Below are 6,230 nucleotides of genomic sequence, written 5' to 3'. Positions count from 1 at the left end.
TCAAAGTATCCAACATCTCGAACATGAATGATCTCACCTCCTATTATGCCACTCCCACTGGACATACATAGAAGCCATCCAAAGAGAAAACCACCCAACCTGTTGCATTAGAAGATCATAAAATCCTATACCAACTAAAATTCCAAGCACAAAAACCTGATCCAAAGGTAATCACATGTATCTGTAGTTGTCAAAATATCCATAGCTGAAATAGCACCCACAGCAAAGTGCCAAACCCATCCAACTATCCATACCTCAAAGGTATAACAAGTGAATCTCATATCACCGACATATCCAATCTGCAACCTGCAATCACAAGCCTCAAGAGCAATACCTGCCACATATATACCAAGAAGCTCCCACTGCAAAAGATAATGTCAAATCTATAACCAATCCACTCAACACATCTCAAAGAAGTGAATCCATGTTGTATCAAGGACATCCACAATACATAATCCAATATCTTGCAAGAATAACTCTCAGAACAAGTCTCCAATGCTCTCCCAAGTTCACCACAACCAATAGAGGAAAGGGAAAGAAATAACCATGTCATCTCTCACATGACATACATGAGCACAAACTAGTTATCACAATCTCTAACCAATCTCAAATCCAATGTAGGCAAAACTAAACATCCAGGAAGATAACCAAGACTAGAGAAACCATGCAAATCATAACCTGTATCATGTCCTTCTACACACACCTCTAGATGTAAAATGTGCAAGTATGATCTCCTCCATAAAACCCCAACAAGAAGCCTCAACAACACCCAAACCATATCATATAACTCATCATGGATGTAAGCCTCTCACAAGAAGATCAAACTCAATAAAATCATTCCTAAACCAAAGAATAACCATTCCTAATCCAAGGAAAATGCCCCAATATAAAACCATCTCCCAAAATCAACCAGCATAACAACATATGCACATGGAGATAACCAATGCTAAATCATCTCTCAAATGAACCCTCCAGAACTAACTCATGTACCATAGCTCAAGATCCATATCCATGAAAGACAAGCATAAATATAATGCAACTAAGAGGAAAAAATGGGCTATACCTCTCAAGTAGCAAACCGTCGAGTAGACAAAGAGTGGGGAATGAGAATGCTCATCAAGATACCCAAGTCTCCAACCAAGACTCATCTAAGAACAATCTCCTCTCAAGTCCATATCAGGTGACTGCCCCTCGGACTTCCTGCTGAAACCATCAACCATCCCAACAAATACTTCTCTAATCAGAGAGAAATCAGCATCACCACCGTCTCTAAGTATCCATGAGCACCTGTAACCAATCAATCCATGCCAACTCCAAATGTAACATAGCAATATCATGAAGTATCCAGCTTATGATCAGTGTACTCAATACCAAGAAACTAAACCAAGATCAATGTCAAAGTTCCAACCATGGCCTCAGGAACATAAACATGACAACATGATCTTACCATCTCAACTAAAGAGATAACATGCTCCATATGAACACACCATAACATGTCACAACTCTAAACACATATCAAGAGTATACCATGACATAATAATGAAACCATCCTCATACCAAGGATAACATGCCAAATAAAAGCATAAACCACACCTTTGCCAAGAACCCTATGAGTCCTCAAGATGCAACCATCTCCACACACCATGAAGAAAAACCATCTCCACATACCAGGAAGAACCATCTCCACATACCATGAAGATAACCAAGAACTCCATGTGTCCTCAAGATCTAACCATCTTCAAACACCATGAAGATAACAAGTGCACCATGCAAATGTCAAAGACGCTTCTGCAGCAACAGGATCTAAGACAAACCTCCAACATCTGCAAACACTTAATAAATATATCAATGCCAACAACTCCCACTCAACTGTGGTACCAAGTCACCTATGGAATCATAAAATTCATCCTCTCCAAACCAAGAAGATATAAACCAAACCAGGAACTAATCCTACACTGTCACCCCATCACTGTCACAAGCTCCCACTAAACCGTGTATCCAAGCTATCCATGACATCATGATGAAAACCCATCCTCTAACCATGAGAATCAACCAAGGCATCAAACTATCAAAGAACTCAAAGTGCACATCATGAGCTCCTCAAAAGAAACCAAATAACCATGATCCTCAACCAAGAAGATATACCACCATAACTGAATCTGAAAAATCCAAGCTAATGAACATCAAGGATGTACTTGTATATCCAATCATGTCATGCCAAAATCCATGACACCATGATCACATCCATGAACCGAGCATCTATCTCTCAATATGTCCAACCTGTTAGCATAGTCAACCACAATCCTCCACCATAACTGTACTTGGTAACAACATCTCATCCCTTCTACATGAAGAAAATAGTAAATCATGTGACTTAGGGCATAGACAACACAAATCCAAGCCACCAATCTGAATATGCATCAATAATAAAAGATCAATGGGCAAAGACAACCCATAACCAAGCCATAAATGCAACTTGTAAGTATAGACCACTTACAACACTGCACAACTTGTAGACCCAACAAGTCATCATGCATATCCAAACTAAATACTGATAACCATATCATCATGAGACCAATCTAAAATATGAACTGAGTATACAATGACATCAAATCTTAAATTTCCAATACCATAAACTCACAATAATACCATAGTCAAAATATACCTATAAACTATTCAGATCAATATATCAACAAATAAATCATGCCAAACCTGCATCAAATCTAAACCAATGTGTAGAGCTCTCTGAGAGCTTTTCGTTGACTACTCAAAGTCCAAAATTTGACTTCGTATGCCCAAGTTATGCCCTAATCCATGCTCAAAATAAATAACATCTGACTTTAGGGCTCTTAAAACCTAACAAAATTTCAAAATCATAGAACCAAACCTACACCAAGTTGTAGTGCTCTAAATTAGCTTTCCAACACCTATAAGAACTCTAAAATCTGATATTCTGAGAGAAAGTTATGGCTATTTTACTAAGACAGTCTTTTTACCATTTTAAGTACGATTTTTCATTTTTAATTTTTTCAGTGACAAAAATTCCGACGAGATTAAATTTGACGGCCATCATGGGCTGAAAATTTAAAACTCTTTCATTTCCTCTAAACATGGCAAAACTAGGGCATATTATATATCAAAATTTATGAAAATGTCGACCCGGATCCAGTGGTGAGGTCTATTTTTACCCAAGAGGTCATTTCTGCAAGCTACCCCCCAAAACCCTCATTTAAATGAAGACATCCGAAAAAATCTTTTTGTCCAACAATTTCCCATGCCCAAATCTTCTAACATCCCATCATAACAGCAAATCCAAAACCCTCAGATCTGCAATAAATTATTCATATATCTTGTCATTTCTTTTATCCTCTCATGCATTCCCATGGATCCAATCTAGACTTACAATAATAAAACCATAGCTCTTATACCACTTGTAAGGAAACTTGTCAACAAATAATATAACCGTTTCCACATAACCCATAATAGATCTAAAATAAACACGAAATTAAAATCCACATGCAAGAGAATAGACAACATACCCACAAAATTGTGACACAAGATATACCCTGGGAAACCCTCATTGAGGGAAAAAACCAGCCTCCAAAAGCATCCATCACCATGTATTATTCAGCAAAAATACCATTGTCATACAACCATGGAAGCCTTCATGGCCATAGCCATAATCGAGAAAACTATGTGAACAAGCATGAATCCACACATCCCATGCCATGCTTCCAACCTTCACAAATGCTCCCTTGGCTAACTTGTCAAGCCTTGTCCCGCTCGACTATTGCCCTTTTGTCTTCTCCTTGTCACTCTCTCTCTCTCTCTCTACAACAACTACCCTTGTGGCTGCTTATATAGTAGCAAGTCCCACAAAACCACTAAGTGGTATTACATAAACCATGTGCTAAAACCATGTGCTACCTAACCCACTGAGCCCACATTTAATATTGGGCATTTAATTCTTTTCCCCCAATATTAAATAATTACATAAAATATTATCACAATGTTACAATACAACTCATCAATAATATTCCATGGGAATCTTTACATGTTGCACGTCCATCTGGGTGCGACATTACATAATAAAATAAAATAATAAAATAACAATATTATGCAATGTGTGCAACACCCATTATCTCAACAATTTCTAGCCCCACCCCATTTTCATCCGCTTCCTAGAAAAGTGAGGCTCCTATTATGAAGGAAAAGATTCTAATTAAACCTATAACCCCTCAAAAAAATGCTTATGGGACCTCTTGTACTTGAAAAATAAACTAAAGCCCCCCCATGGGACCCCTACCTTAGAAACTATTTCAAGAAATTAGATCACAATTGCTATCGCTTAGAATCTGCAGAGTTGGAAGCTCCATCTTACCTTCCAACATCCGCAATACTTGTCCCATTGTTGGCCTCACATTTTAATCCTCTTCAATGCATAGCAACCCTACTACAATGGCTCTTCTGGCTTCTTCTATAACCAAACCCTCTTGATTTCATTCGCCAACGGGATCCTCTGAAACTTCTACTACTACTACTTGCATACCAAGCACTACTACTACTACTCATAGAGTCATTTAGCTTGTGATCATTGTGAACCCTTTTCACAACTAAGCCTTTGTTTTGTTTTGTTTCTTCCTCCAAACATATGGACTGCTTTTGTGAGCAAGTTGGGAAGGAGGTGAAAGATGACTACCTGAACAAGAAGAGTTGTGTTTGGGTGAATGGCCCTATTATCATTGAAGCGAGCCCTTCTTGTTAGAATAAATTAAATATTCAGCATGTTCCAAAACATTTAGTGGTTGGTGGTCAACACAAACCACTCATTTTCCATGTGTAGTCGTCCAAACACTAGCTAACACACCAGCCTCACTGTCTAGTATTGATTGTATTGCCAACTCTTTGCTAGAACATTTAATATGCATTTGCTTATAAATAGAATAAGCTGGACCTGTGATCAGCAGAGCCCATTTTAGGTTTCTCCATGGCTTCTCCTCTCTATGGTTTTCTCCTTTGTTTGCTGTATTCTAATTTTTTATCACTTCTGGCCTGACTACTGGAGCCCTCCATCATACTTGAGAAAGTCGAGTGCATTTTCATTTGCTGATTGTTGCCACTCCCTATCTTTTTCAAGGCTTGCACATCTAGAATAGGGGTCTTTCCTACTACATTCTTGAGCTCTATAGGACCAATTTTCGGCCTCGCGGTGAGGCCCAATCTCCAGGTGTTGCCAAGCATCAACCAGGCAATAAACAAAAGCAAGCGGTCCATGAGCCATAGTGGGAGCCATCTCATCATTGCCATGGCCACTTTGAAAGTGAACTTCCCAAACATCTCTAGTGGCAGCACATATACTTGCGCATTCCCAAGAACACATTTCAGTTCCACAATTCCCGAATCCACATGCCATGACGGATTAGAAAAAGATAAAAAGCTCAAAAATTGATTGCCACATTCTAGTTAACATTTCAAGGGTCAAGCTTTCACAGCTCAATATTGAAGATACTTTAGCTAAATAAAAGTTGAAACAAGGTCATGGAATTGTGGTTGGCAAGGTCCAGACTGACTTCCATTCCACTGTTACCACATCCAACCATGAGAAACTTCTTCCCCTGATAGCTTGCACAATTTTTTTACTTGCAGGCATGAACAATCTACCCTCTAAAGCACTCAGCACCAGTAATATCCGGAATCACCGTCTCTGCATTCTCTCCGGTGGCAACAATTAGCCAATGGAAAATGTACTCAAACTTGCATAAACTGCTCTTGGTGCTAACTCTCCACAAACCACGGGTCTCATTATACTTGGCAAACTTGACGCACTCGTTGAACCTGGGATTGAGTTTGAACTCCCTAGCGTAGGATTCTAAGTAGTCTATGAACTGCGACTTGGAAGGATAAGTGTGGAAATCTTCAGGAAATGGCATTCTAGGGAGCTTGCAGAATTGTTTGGGGAGATGGAGCTTGGGTCTATTGTAGGTCCTACGCTACCAGAGAGAGGCTATGCAATCGGCTTTCTCAAGTATGATGGAGGGCACTCCTTGCTCTTTCAATCAGGCTCCAGTAGCCACGCCAAAAGGGCCTGCTCCAAAGATAATAGGGCCATTAACCCAAACACACCTCTTCCTATTCAGGTAGTCATCATTTTCCTCCTTCCCAACTTGCTCACAAAAGTGGTCCATATGTTTGGAGGAAGAAACAAAACAAAAAAAAAGGCTCAGTTGTGA

General features: G+C 39.3%; 1 pseudogene; it reads right to left on the bottom strand.

The window, feature by feature from the left end:
• Positions 1 to 5,001: 5,001 nt before the first annotated feature.
• LOC149560749 (putative indole-3-pyruvate monooxygenase YUCCA5 pseudogene) lies at positions 5,002 to 6,185 on the bottom strand (annotated as a pseudogene).
• Between the last annotated feature and the right edge of the window lie 45 nt (positions 6,186 to 6,230).

This window comes from Cupressus sempervirens, chromosome 4 (assembly GCF_028749045.1).
Source record: "Cupressus sempervirens isolate cs-2001-9-10 chromosome 4, ASM2874904v1, whole genome shotgun sequence".
NCBI classification, from domain to species: domain Eukaryota; kingdom Viridiplantae; phylum Streptophyta; class Pinopsida; order Cupressales; family Cupressaceae; genus Cupressus; species Cupressus sempervirens.
This window is presented reverse-complemented; position numbering and strand designations above follow the sequence as displayed.